Source organism: Emydura macquarii, unplaced genomic scaffold (genome assembly GCF_026122565.2).
Source record: "Emydura macquarii macquarii isolate MOO-44397 ecotype Brisbane River unplaced genomic scaffold, CSIRO-AGI_Emac_v2 contig_30, whole genome shotgun sequence".
Lineage (NCBI taxonomy): Eukaryota > Metazoa > Chordata > Testudines > Chelidae > Emydura > Emydura macquarii.
This window is the reverse complement of record NW_027130167.1, coordinates 34,408-47,736: the sequence shown is the minus strand read 5'-3', so window position 1 is coordinate 47,736 and position 13,329 is coordinate 34,408.

Sequence of the window (13,329 nt, the reverse complement as noted above, 5' to 3'; positions counted from 1 at the left end):
TCTCAAGCTGGACACAGTCCCTCCTCCCTAACGTCTCTCTGTCTATCTATCTTCAAGTTCCCAAGTTGGGAACGGCTTTTCATCCCTTCTCAGGATCTGCTTCTGCTCTCCCCTCAGTCAAAGGTCCGTCTCCTGGAGCCTCTTGAGTTCTGCAGGTCCTTCCACAGTTTCCTCTCCTATTTCCTGTTCTTCTCTGGCTCTTTAGAAGGAGAAGTTGCTCTATGTCAGGCCCAACTGAGAGGCTGTTAATAAGGCCCAAACGTGTTTGACCTTTTCCCTCATAAAGGCCCAGCTCAGCCGATGAAAGGGTGTGTGAAGAAAGGAAGGCTAAGAGGGTGGAGTTCAGGTTGTCATAGAATCATAGAAGATGAGGGTGGAAGGGACCTCAGGAGGTCATCTAGTCCAATCCCCTCCTCAAAGTGCATGATCTGTAATTAATGGGAGCTATGGGAGCTATAGCTCCATTGACTTCAACTCAATCACGTTGCTTTACATCAGCCGAGGATATGGCTCAGTAGGGGTCTCACATGGGGTGAGTGGGTTGGATAGAGAGAGTCCAGTCTGAGACTTGCCTTCAACTATCCAAGGATTTGCAGGTGGGCACCACTGTCTTGGATTTTACTCCAGAAGTTAGATTGGAGAAGGGAAAGTGGCTATAACCAAAAGTGGGTGGATGGATGAGACACAAACTGAAAGATCAACATCATGTCTAGGATTCAAACTATGGTTGTTATGGCTACTGTATGGAATATCAGAAAAGGGACTGGCACAGACATTGTGATTATACTATGGCCTTAGGTAAGGTGTGCAAAGGAGAACAGGAGGGGACGGCTATTGTTCATGTTTGCGCCTCTCTGAAATGATGGCTAGGGAAGGCATTTTCCAAACTGCCAAGGGGATCGTGATGACCAATTTCCATTAAATGCTAAGGCAAGTTGAGCATCCAGACCTCTTAGGTGTCTGAAAACCTGAGCTTATTTATAAACCAGGTGGATTCTCTGAATTTCCATTTCATGAGAAATTTCAACATTTGTTTTAATTTTGAATTAGAGCAAAAATGAAATGTCTTTGAAATCTCCTGCAAAATGAAACATAAAAAATAATAATTTTGGAAAACTGTTTTGCAGAAATATTCGAAATTTTATTTTGAAATGAAACATTCATGTTGAAATTTATTTTATTTTATGGTTTTTAATGTTCTTATTAATTATATTATTTTACTTTATTTTATTTCATGCCATAATTCAACATAAAATAGGAGTGTAGGAAGGTGCAGTGGCCTTCCTCCGAGCCTGGGCCCGAGGAAGGACCGCAAGGTCACGATCAGGCCCTAAACAGGCCGGCAGCCCAGTCTGTCCGGCAACCGGGCAGCCGGCCAATGATAGGTTCTGCCGGCCGGCCAACCCAGCAGCAGGTGGACGGAGCCTCAGTAAGGACTGCAGCTACAAAAAGCAGGCCCTGTGGCTCAGAAGGGAGAGGGCTGCTGGCGAAGGCAGACGTGCTGTCCCACCGGCTGCAGCGAAGGCCTGAACCGAGCCGGGTCTCCACCCCAGGCAACCACCTCCCAGCATCGAGGCCCCAGGAGCGACCCCAGCGGCCCGCCTCTAAGGCCTGGCCCCCTTGACTGGCTGAGGCCTGCAGGCCCAAAGGACTGGGCCCAGACACGGGGCCAGAGCGACTGAGATGAGCCCCCTGAATTGAAGGGCTGGGAGTTCCCCCCGGAAGCTGGCCCGGACTTGGAGGACCTGCTGGACACCAAACCCCCGGAGGCAGGACCAGATCTGGAAGAGTTGCCGGAGGCTGAGCCCTACCCCGAGCCCTGGGACCTGGAGGAGCTGCCCCTCGCTGAGGAGCTCCCCGCCTTACTGCCCGTGGACGAAGAGGGACTGGCTGGTCTACCCCGGGCGGTGTACCCCGGAGACCCGGAGGGACCGGCAGACGCCGGTTCCGGGGAATACAGGGAGGAAGGAGCCCAGGGACAGACATAGGCGTGGCTGTACAAGGGGTAAGCCCTGTCGGCGTGTTGCAGCAGTAGCCCCACCAAATGAGTGGCAATGCCTTTGCCACTGCTAGGGCCCTGGGCTGGGACGCAGTGGAGTTGGGTGGGCCTGCGTCCCCCTCCCCTCCCCCCTATCCTTGCCACCCCCAAATAGTGAATATCGTCTCCTGCCTACTTGACTCAAGGTCACCGCTCCTTGCTCGCCCGCACTGCCTGAGGGCCGGGACGAAAGACTCCTTGCTTGCCCACCCTGCCTGAGGGCCAGGGCCATAGCTTGTGGACGCTAATATCCCCTATTTGGTGGAGGGCACAGTGGCCTTCCGCCGAGCCTAGGCCCAAGGAAGGGCCACCAGGACCAGACCGGGCAGGAGCCTGTTCTACACAGAGTCAAAACATTCCATTTTATTTTATTTATTAAATCATTAAGGACTGCTGCTACTTATTATTAAGTTTTACAGAATACAATCTTTATTTTTATACATAATTTTACTGATAATATCAATGCTTATTTTTAAGCATTTTTTAAAATTGATTTATGTTTTCATAGTGATGGGAAAGGGGGCAGTCAGACAATGGGGGCAAACATACAATAATTATTTAATGACAGTAGACTTTGATATTCAAAATGTTTAAGAATGATAGCTGTTAAAGCACCAATTGCCATGATCATATGGCAAAATATACAGAGTAAATATCCCTAAATCAAACTCTAATAACTTCTCATGTAACATTTGTATTACTTTGCTTAGCTATAAATTCCTGTTATTATCAATGGAAGTATTTTTCCATTGGTTTGTGGGTACAGTGAAATTGATGTTTACCTCCATTTACCAATACAAATCTAATCCTTCCACACATACATATTATAGACTGAAACACCTCCTCTTATTCTGTAGATCAAAGTGACTTCAGTTTCCCTTGTGAGGAAACAGTTTGACATTTTGACCAGGGAGATAAGATACGTGCTCAGGCCTAGATTCAAAAAGGAATATCGGCTTTGCAATTCCAAAGGTTCCAACACTTAGAAAATCACTGGGAAGTGATTATTCCCCTCTATTCGGCATTGGTGAGGTCACATCTGAAGTATTGTGTCCAATTTTGGGCCCCCCACTACAGAAAGGATGTGGAGAAATTGAGGAGAGTTCTGTGGAGGGCAAGAAAAATAATTAGGGGACTGGAGCACATGACTTATGAGGAGAAGTTGAGGGAACTGGGCTTTTTGAGTATGCAGACGAGAAGAAAGAGTGAGGGTGGATTTTAAAGCAGCCTTCAGCTAGCTGAAGGGGGGTTCCAGAGAGGATGGAGCTAGGCTGTTCTCAGTGATAGCAGATGAGAGAAGAAAGAGCAATGATCCCAAGTTGCAGTGGGCAAAGTCTAGTTTGGATATTAGGAAAAACCTTTTTCCCTAGGAGGGAGGTGAAGCACTGGAATGGGTTACCTGGAGAGGTGGTGGAATCTCCATCCTTAGAGGTTTTTAAGGTGCACCTTGACAAAGCTCTGGCTGCGATGGTTTAGTTGAGGTTGCTCCTGCTTTGAGCAGGGGGTTGGACTAGATACCTCCTGAGGTCACTTCCAACCCTGATCTTCTATGGTTTAATGATTCTAACAGTAAAATCTTATCACTTGATCCATTCTAGCAACAGACATATTTTGACAGCAGAATGGATTTTAGCAGATTATGTCCTTTCATTAGGCATCTGACGTGTCCTGCTTCATATGAATTATTACAACTGTACAGAAATGATGAATATGGGGTTTAAAGTGCACTGCTTTGGGGCACAGTGTGCCGCACCCTGTCCGGGGAAGAAGGCCCTGTCCTTCTTCCTCTACGTTAGCCAGTGGTTACTCCTACCTGCAGGTTTGTAATGTCCAGGCCTTCCTCTGTTGTCCGTTGCTTCTCCGCCTTAATCAACTTCTTCGCTGGGCCAAGAGCCCTAAGGGCCTGGTGCTTGAGCAGAGAGGTTATGGCAGTGGTTTGGGAAATCAGGGAGTTTCTAGTTTGAATCCTTCTCAATCCTTGAGAGAGGTCTCCATTGTAGATGCTCCTGGTACATCCCACGCCATTGTCAGTGGCTCATCATTTCTCCATCTTAACCAACCTCCTCCCTGTGACAGAACATCCCCTTGTATTCACACACTAGACACTATTGTAATGATCTTCATATAATCATGCCTTATAAGGTATTTGAAAACTCATAACCTGCAGAACAGTAAAATGCATCCAGTAACATTATGCACATTGGCTGAAATCATGACTGACGTGTGTTTCCCAGATAAGTTTGGGGAGCTGCTAAACCAGTTTCTCAAAGGCAAAGGGCAGAGCTAAGCCCTAGTCGGGTGTCAAGAAAGCTGATGGGCCATCCCCTATCTAGTGGCCATTTTATGGCAAGAAAGGGAGGGAAAGGTGTAAAGAGATCTTCATCTTAGCTAAGACACATCGTGAGCTCTCTTTCCTCCCTGAAATCTCTTGGCCCTCAGATGGAAATTCTTTTCAAAGAATAACTGAAACAAAGGAGGGACAAACACCCCAAGATTCCCCTCGCTTCTTTCTTCCCGTCCATCTCATGCTTTTCACCGGAGAAGACAAACGAAACAGCCATTGTACTCTGGGGGAAGAATCTTGACCGGAAGAGTTTGGTCAGTAATGCTGTTGAAAGCATGTGGTGAGAAACTTTGCTTTAAAGCCAATATAGCTTGTTCCGTTAAGCACTCCAGAGTGTTTTATGTTTACTTTTCTTGCAGTCATTTCTGACTCTTCTGTCTCACTGCTTCCACTCACTGAAAATCTCTCTCTTTGTAGTTAATAAACTTGTTTTATTGTTTTATCTAATCCCATGTGTTTATGTTAAAGTGCTGGGTAATTCCATTTAGGGTGGCCAAGTTGTGTGTACATTATTCTCTTAAATTAATAATGCACTTGATATATTTGGACTGTCTGGGAGAGGCTGGGCAATACAGGACATACATTTCCTGGGGGGAAAATCTAGGACTGGGAGTGTTTTGGGGTCAAGGGACACACAGCCCCCCCCCACTGGTCTGGATTGCGCCCCAGATTGCGCCTACTGGGGTTTTTCAGATATGCCCAGGCACCTAACCCCCGTTGATGTCAGTGAGAATTAGATATCTAGGCCCTGATTTTTAAAGTTATTTAGGGGTTTAAAGATGGAGACAGGGGGATATTAAAATAAGCGTTTTATTCTTTTGGATGGAAATGGAATACATTGACATGACAAAATGAAATTTAGGCTTTGATTCTCTGAATCAATCCCTGAATCAATTCCAAATAATTCCTGTTTGAACAACAGCATATCTTTAGAAAAAAATCTTGGCTTTTTCTTTGTGAAGCTAAATAGATTGAGCTTCATGATACACATATCAGATCCACAGCTTGTGTAAACTGGAATCATAGCGTTGGACTCAATAGAGCCAGTCCCTATGTGGTGTAAATGGAAGTAGTTCCATTGAAGCCAATAGGCCAGATCCCCAAATGGTATAAATTGGTTACGTTCTCTCAAAGTCAGTGAAATTCCACTGGTTTGTGGAGGATCTAGCTCTAAATGTTAAGGTTGGATTCTTCTCCCACATATACCCATTTTACAGCACTCTGAATTCATTTTACACCCGTCTGAGAATCCCAGGAGAAGGAATGTGGTGACAGTGGTTTGGTTGGACATTCTTTCTGAAAACATTATGTGCTGCGTGTGAAGGGAAAGACAAGAACCAGGGTCAGAATTAGGCTACTCAAATGACTCTCCTTTTGTGTTAACCACCTTAATATCCTTGAGTCATTGTAGCCGGGAGGGGTGGTTCCCCTCTGAGAGGGACCCAGAGGGAGAACCAAACCCACCCTGGCTGCTAGAGCCCAGAAGGAGATCACCTGGCCAGAAGCGGGGAGGCGGGGCCAAGCCTTTAGAAGCCAGACGGACACCACCTGACCGGAAGCAGGGAGGCGGGGCCAAGCCTTTAGAAGCCAGACGGACACCACCTGACCGGAAGCAGGGAGGTGGGGCCAGGCCTTTAAAACCCCAGACTGCGAGCTCAGTCAGGCGGGGACGGCTGAGGGAGAAGGATGCCTCTTCCCAGAGTCTCCAAGCTAGAACCAGGCCCGAGGCCCACGTTGAGGGGAGCGGCCAGTCTTAACCCCAGACTGGGGACTGGCAGAGAGCCTACCCGACCCATCCACGGCCTGGGAGTCGGAGGGGAGCCCACCTGAGTCACCCGCTGCCTGGGAGCCAGAGGAGGGCCCGTCCAAGCTACCCACTGCCAGGGAACAGGAGGAGGATAGGCCTGAGCAGTACAGAGCCTGGGACCCGGAGAACCTACCAGCCCTACCTGCAGCCTGGGGGCTGGAGGACCTGGAGGAGCTGCCCTCTGAGGAGGAACCCATGGAGTTGCCGGGGCTGCCACCGGTGGATGAGGAGGGCCTGATGGGACTACCACACCCCGGCAACCTGGAGGAATCAGGTACCTGGGGGTATGGGGAGGAAGAAGCCCAGGGACAGCCCTAAACAGTGGCTGAGTCCGGGGCAACCCGGTTGGCGTGTTGCGGCAGGAGCTCCGCCAATGCAGTGGCAGGTGCCTCTGCCACTGCTAGGGCCCTGGGCTGGGATGCAGTGGAGACTAGTGGGCCTGCGTCCCCCTCCCCCCTTCCCGAGCCACCCCGGGAGAACCTTACCCTCCTTACCGTCCCAGAGACAAGAGTGCTTGTTTACCAGCCCTGCCTACAGGATGGGCACTAGACTGCTTGTTTGCCAGCCCCGCCCTGCCAAGCGCCAGGGCGAAAGACTGTTGACTCACCCGCCCTGCCAAGGGCCAGGGCGAAAGACTGTTGGCTCGCCCGCCCTGCCTAGGGCCGGGGCGAAGGTCTAGGTTGTTTCCCGGCAGGGGAGAGCCAGGAGGACTGGTCCCCTCTAAGAAGGACTCAGAGGGGAACCCCAGACGCTGCCCCAGAAGGGCACATTCACAGTCATATCCTTAGCCTGTGAAGTTTGGTATAATATGGAAATGAGGGTGGGGGAATCAACTCCATTAACTCGAATGGAGTTACTCCTGATTTACACTGGCCTGAGTGTTTGGATAATCAAGTCTATTGACCAAAGAGGATTACTTTTTATTTACACCAAGCTGAAGGAAAGTAAAATCAGGACCAATTGTTTGTAAATCTTCTTCACAGAAAGAAGCATAAGGTTAGGTAAATTTTATCCTCATTTCAGAGAGGGGAGACGGCAGACCAGAGAGCTAGATTCTGCCATCATGTACACCAGCATAAATCTGGGGTAATTTCATTGAAACCAGTGGAATTTGTGTGCATTTACCCAGCTGTAAATGAAAGTAGCATCTACCACGGAGATGGAAGGGCTCACCCGTGGTTCCACGTTGACATTGCAGTTGTCAGGAACACAGCCTAGGAGGAGTCCAGGATCCCAGCTGGAAGAGGCTAGGAAGAAGACAAAGGACATTTCGATCTCACGCAGGCTGACTAATAACTACTCTTTCTGGAGCACTCATCTGCAGGGTCACCCAATCCACCCCCTGTGCAAGTCATTGAGTTATCTCACACTTGGCAAAGCTTCTCTCCTGGCGGAAGGGGGGTTGGCAGTGACAGAGCAAAGACTTACATATTATCACACAACATGGAATAAAGATGTGACAAGTGAGATTGATGTGTGCACCCACTGCCCAGCACCCCAGACAGTCTAAACACTGAAGACAGTCTAGTAAATCTAATACCAGTTTGAACAATGCTAACCCACAGCTGAGCCAGGCTGGTTTCCAGCCAGGCCTTTGTCAGTGGTCAGTTGAGGATTAGGTGCCTTGGAATGATCTGGCACCTGGTCTGCCAGCATCACAGTGGTCCTTGAAATGATGGACGGGCCTGATGAAAAGGAAAACTGACTCTTGGGCATTCCCAAGGGAAAGGCTGTTAAAGCCTCCCCTTTATTCCAGAGACTCTGTCCTTTGCTCATCAGCTCTGATGATCATTCATTCATCATGCACCAAGGCCACAGGGCACCAGTGGATACGCCAGGCCACCAGCGTTGGATGAGTGAGGACCACAGACTGAGAGATGTGAGCTGGTTCTCTGGTAGCCCTTCCCTTTCCATCCCCCACTGTCCTCCTCTCTGTCAGCGTTTCACCTGGTCTTGAGACCAACTGCGCCATACGCCACCAACACAATGAGCTGAGACGGCCCATCCAGCTCTGCCCAGCCTGAGAAGGGTTACCCAAAAGCAGAGACCAGACCAGCTCCGTGTTATCCCAGACCAGGGATGTGGGGTGCCACAGCTGTCAGGGGTGAACTGCCCCTAGCCCAAACATCCATCTGTGACTGTGCACCACATGGTATGCAAAGAACATCAGCAAAAGCCGTATTTCCCTCACCTTTTCAGTCCTGTATCTTCTCTCTTCTGGGTGCTGAGGTTGCAGAGCTCATGGGACACCTAAACAGACCTATGTGCCCGTGTCATGCTGGGGAGGGGCTGGTAGTCAAGGTACATATAGGTACATACATGGTACACATAGGGGAAGGTAAGAGAAAGGTCCTGGTGGTCAAATTTAGGCTGCTCTAGGAAAGACATGAAGCTCCAAGAGCTCCACGGTAGCATTTTCTGAAACATTTCCATTTCCACGCACAGGGCTGGGAAGACAGGCAGAACTTCAGGTCTCAATGCATGAATGAGAGGATGGTGTTCGCAGGAGGGGTTTAGGTTTATTAGGAACTGGGGAACTTTTTAGGGAAGGAGGAGCATCTCCAGGACGGATAGGCGCCACCTAGCCCAAAATGGAACCAGATCCTGGCATGTAACATTAAAAAGGTTTTAGAGGAGTCTTTAAACGAAGGGCTGGGGAAAGCCGAGAGATGCAGAGGAATACGGAGTTTGAACAGAGACTTCCTTTGAGGAGGATTTATTAATGGGTGATTCTCTATATCCTAGTAAACAGGCAAACACCAAAGAAACCCACCACGGTAGTATTTAAATTTAAAAAGGGGAAATATATGAAAATGAGAAAGCTGGTTAAATAGAAAACAAAACAGTCACAAGAGTGAAATGCCTGCAGGCTGCATGGAAACGTAAACAAACAAAAGCATATTAGATGCTCAAATTACATGTATACCTCACATAATAATAACTAAAATAAAAGAGTAAGAGGACCAACAAATAGGGCACCTTTGTTAAACAGAGTAAGAGAGATGGTTAGAGGCAAAAGTCATCCTTTAAAAACTGGAAGTCATTTCCTAGTGTGGAAAATAGAACGGGGGAATAAACACAGACAGTTCAAGTGTAAAAGTGTGATTAGGCAGACTCAGAAAGTATTTGAAGAGCAGCTAGGAAAGCACACAAAAACTAACAGCATTTTTTAAACTACATCAGAAGCAGGAATCCTGCCAGACAATCGGAGGGAGCACTGGATGATCTAGGTGCTAAGGGAGCACTCAAGGAAGACAAGGCCATTGTGCAGAATTTAAATTATTTCTCTCCGTTGTTGTTCACTGCAGCGGATGTGAGGGAGATTCCCATACCTGAGCCACACTTTTTAGGTGACAAATCTGAGGCACTGTCCCAGATTGAGGTGTCATTAGAGGAAGTTTTGGAACAAATTAATAAATTAAAACAGTAACAAATCACCAGAACCAAGTGATATTCATTCAAAAGTTCTAAAGGAACTCAGATTTAAAACTGCAGCATTACTAACTGTGGTATGTAACCTGTCACTGAAATCAAGCTCTGTGCTAGATGACTGGAGGATAGTTAATACAATGCCAATTTTTGAAAAGGCTCTGGAGGTGATCCTCATAATGAGAGACAATTCCCAGATCCCATGAAATCTTTGCCTCTTTGTTCTCTAGCCGAGGGGTTCCCAACCTGTGGCCCAGGGCCAAAAGTGGCCTGCGGGGGCTTTCAAAGTGGACCATGGCTCCCCTTCTGCTGGCTGCATAAGGGAGCCGCTGCCCGAGGACCCAGGCAGAGCGCATTTCCGCTAGGCTAAAAGACCAGTGTGGGATCCTTGCTGCAGCCACGGGGATGGGAGATCAGTGCTCCACTCCCCCTGGCTGTAGCAGAGAGCAAGGCAAAGTGCTCCACCTGGGTCCCTTCTGTCCCCCTGGCTGCAGAAGGGAGCCACTGCCTAGGGACCCAGGTGGAGCACATGGGGCTCCATGACATGTGCGGTTTCCCTGATGCAGCCAGGGAGACGGGAGATCAGCAAGGACGCAGCCTCCTCGCTAAACATCTTCTGTCTAACTGCAATGGAGGGGGGCCCTGCTGGTGGAGACTGGAGGCCCTTCAGGGTTGTAGACATGATATCTGTGGCCCTCGAGCCAAAAAGGTTGGGAACCACTGGGCTAGAGCGTTTTGAATTCAGTGGCTGTAACACCGCAGAGCTCATTGAAATCCAGCGAGTCTGCAGAGCACACACTTGGTGACCTCATTAAATGAACAGAACAAGGAGCAATGGTCTCAAGTTGCAGTGGGGGAGGTCTAGGTTGGATATTAGGAAAAAGTTTTTCACTAGGAGAGTGGTGAAGTACTGGAATTGGTTACCTAGAGAGGTGGTGGAATCTTCATTTTTAGAGGTTTTTAGGCTGTGACTTGACAAAGCCCTGGCTGGGATGGTTTAGCTGAGGTTAGCCCTGCTTTGAGAAGGGGGTTGGACTAGATGACCTCCAGAGCTCCCTTCCAACTCTAATATTCTATGATTCTATGAATAACTCCCATGGTGCACTGGCTGCCAAGTCCTCATGAATGAGATTTCTGAAAGCCGCTTAGGGGATGCAATCTTGGGCCTTATTGAGTTTCTGGCCGCATCATATGGATTGTTACATGGCACAAGGTATTTCACTGCCCTGGCTGTTGTGTCATATCCTCAGTGACAGATGTCACGTGGGAAAGAGGAAACATTTCTTCTCTGGTGGACATCAAAGACCATGTATCAATGGACTCACCACTACATAGAAGCAATGCAGACATGAATGTTCAGGGGAACAATGAAGTTGAAATGATTCGGGTGGGATTTGCAAAGGAGCCCGAGCGAGTTGGTAGCTGAATACCCATTGAAAAACATGGCCAGCTGAAAATCTCATTCATGCCCAAAAAACACTTAAGTATGAATTTGTCTCTAAATCTTCAATGGGACTACTCCCATACGTTTAAAGCTGAGCACTTCCTTAAGTATTTTTCTGGATCAGCGACTTAGTTCAGATTATTCAAAGGAAATGAGTTTAAGAATCATAGTTAAAGAATCATAATAACTGAGAATTCGGGCAGGAATCTATGATAATGTAGACCAACCAAGGATCTGCCTTTCAGTTTTCAGAAGCCTAATAATAATTCTTTAATGTATCCAATTAGAATAGAGAAACTGAGCAAGTTAAAATGTAACCTGTCATAGAATCATAGAATCATAGAATATCAGAGTTGGAAGGGACCTCAGGAGGTCATCTAGTCCAACCCCTGCTCAAAGCAGGACCAACCTCAGCTATATCATGCCACCAGGGCTTTGTCAAGCCTCAGCTTAAAAACCTCCAAGGATGGAGATTCCACCACCTCTCTAGGTAACCCATTCCAGTGCTTCACCACCCGCCTAGGGAAAAAACTTTTTCCTAATGGCCAACCTAGACCTTCCCCCCTGCAACTTGAGACCGTTGCTCCTTGTTCTGTCATTTACCACCACCGAGAACAGCCTAGCTTCATCCTCCCTGGAACCCCCTTTCAGGTAGTTAAAGGCTCCTATCAAATCCCCCCTCATTCTTCTCTTTTGCATACTAAACAAGCCCAGTTCCCTCAGCCTCTCCTCATAAGTCCTGTGCTCCAGCCCCCTCATCATTTCTGTTGCCCTCCGCTGGACTCTCTCCAACTTGTCCACATCCTTTTTGTAGTGGGGGGCCCAAAACTGGACACAATATTCTAAATGTGGCCTCACCAATGCCGAATAGAGGGGAATAATCACTTCCCGTGACCTGCTGGCAATGCCCCTCCTAATGCAGCCCAATATGCTATTAGCCTTCTTGACAACCAGGGCACACTGCTGACTCATATCCAGCTTCTTATCCACTGTTACCCCCAGGTCCTTTTCTGCAGAGCTGCTGCCCAGCTCGTCGGTCCCCAGTCTATAGCTGTGCATGGGATTCTTCCTTCCTAAGTGGAGGACCCTGCACTTTTCTTTGTTGAACCTCATTAGATTTCTTTTGGCCCAATCCTCCAGTTTGTTTAGGTCACTCTGTATCCTATCTCTACCTTGCAGGGTATCTACCACTCCCCCCAGCTTAGTGCCGTCCACAAACTTGCTGAGGGTGCAATCTACCCCATCCTCCAGATCATTAATGAAGATGTTGAACAAAACCGGTCCCAGGACCGACCCCTGGGGCACTCTGCTTGTGACCGGTTGCCAGATAGACATGGAGCCATTGATCACTACTCGTTGAGCCCTATGCTCTAGCCAGTTCTCTATCCATTTTATAGTCCATTCATCCAAGCCATACTTCTTTAACTTGCTGATAAGAATACTGTGAGAGACCGTATCAAAAGCTTTGCTATAGTCAAGGTATATCACGTCCACCGCCTTCCCTACATCCACAGAGCCAGTCACCTCATCATAGAAAGCAATCAGGTTGGTCAGGCATGACTTTCTCTTGGTGAATCCATGCTGACTGTTCCTGATCACCTTCCTCTCTTCCAAATGCCTTAAAATGGATTCCTTGAGGACCTGCTCCATGATTTTTCCAGGGATTGAGATGAGGTTGACCCGTCTGTAGTTCCCTGGATCCTCTTTCCTCCCTTTTTTGAAGATGGGCACTAGATTTGTTTTTTTCCAGTCCTCAGGGACCTCCCCCTGTTGCCACGAGCTTTCAAAGATAATAGACAATGGCTCTGAAATCACCTCAGCCAACTCCCTCAGCACCCTTGGGTGCATTGCATCCGGCCCCATGGACTTGTGTATGTCTAAGCCTTCTAAATAGTCTTGGACCTGTCAAAACAGATCAAACCTCAAGCAATGAATACTAATCAGGATCTGCTTATAAATAAACTATAGAGCAAAAAATATTCACATAAATTCTTTGGTGACTAACGTTGAATAATGAATATTTTCAGGAAAATCATGATCTGGAAAATGACAGTCGTGGAAGAAAAAGAAGCACAATAATTTTCATGGATTTATTTATTTATATAACCAAGCACTGTACTTGAAATATGCAGTGTACACAGCTGTACAGTGATATGTTATTCAAATAATAATGCCAAACTCAGCACAGAACTGCCACCACTAAGAAGAGTGTCCTAACCATTGGACTGTTGGAGCCTGATGTGGGTCCTGCCACCTCTTCTGTTGAA